The sequence below is a fragment of the Suricata suricatta genome, chromosome 17 (assembly GCF_006229205.1).
Source record: "Suricata suricatta isolate VVHF042 chromosome 17, meerkat_22Aug2017_6uvM2_HiC, whole genome shotgun sequence".
NCBI lineage: Eukaryota > Metazoa > Chordata > Mammalia > Carnivora > Herpestidae > Suricata > Suricata suricatta.
The window spans coordinates 56715995-56717124 of NC_043716.1; the positions used below are offsets into that span (position 1 = coordinate 56715995).

Below are 1130 nucleotides of genomic sequence, written 5' to 3' on the forward strand. Positions count from 1 at the left end.
GCACCCAGGGACACGGGGTGCGGTCACGGACATGGGGTGTGGTCAGGGACACGTGTGGTCAGGGACACGGGGTGTGGTCAGGGACACGTGTGCTCAGGGACACGGGGTGTGCTCAGAGACATGTGTGCTCAGGGACACGGGGTGCGGTCAGGGACACGGGGTGCGGTCAGGGACACGTGTGCTCAGGGACACGGGGTGCACCCAGGGACACGGGGTGCTCAGGGACACGGGGTGTGCTCAGGGACACGTGTGCTCAGGGACATGGGGTGCAGTCAGACACACGGGGTGTGGTCAGGGACACGTGTGCTCAGGGACACGGGGTGCGGTCAGGTACACGGGGTGTGGTCAGGGACACGTGTGCTCAGGGACACAGGGTGCGGTCAGGGACACGGAGTGCGGTCAGGGACACCGGGTGCGGTCAGGTACACGGGGTGCGGTCAGGGACACGTGTGCTCAGGGACACGGAGTGCGGTCAGGGACACGGGGTGCGGTCAGGGACACGCATGCTCAGGGACACGGGGTGCACCTAGGGACACGGGGTGCAGTCAGGGACACGCGTGCTCAAGGACATGGGGCGGGCCAGCCTTGGTGGCCAAGCAAAGTGTGTCTGCTGAGACAGCCTGGATCACGGGCCCTCACTCCCGACTAAAGAGCGACCGTGACAATCACCACCATTTTACAGGACGGAAAGGCAAGGTCGAAACAGTCCATCAACAGGAGAGCTGACAGCCTGTGACCCGCTCTGTGTGGGGACCTGGGGACCTGGGAACCTGGGGAGCCGGTCGGCCGGTGGGCCCGGTGACTAGGGCCATGCCGGCTTTGCAGGAGACGTGGGCGCCCCCCGCCTCTCTGTGCCCCCGAAGCCGCGGGGCTGGGAGAGCGGGGGGAGGGGGGAGGCGGAGAGGGGGCTGCCCGCCCAGCACAGGTGAGGCTGGGGCCTCTCTTGGCAAATCTGGTAAAAGGTTTGGTCAAGTGTGGCTCAGGTACAGCCCTGGTTGTGGCCGGGGCAGAGCCCGGGGCCGGCGGGGCTGCCCCTTCCGCTCTGCGAACGGCAGAGCGCACCCGGCTCGGGCGTGAGGGGCCGGCGGGGGCTTCTCCGGGGGGAGAGCGGCCGGCCGAGCGCTCCGGGG

At 68.2% G+C, this 1130-nt stretch overlaps 1 protein-coding gene across 1 annotated transcript in view; it reads right to left on the minus strand.

Moving 5' to 3' along the window:
- The window catches only part of RPTOR (regulatory associated protein of MTOR complex 1), a 71914-nt gene that overhangs the window by 19320 nt on the left and 51464 nt on the right, over positions 1 to 1130 (minus strand). The gene's annotated exons all lie outside the window — the stretch shown is intronic.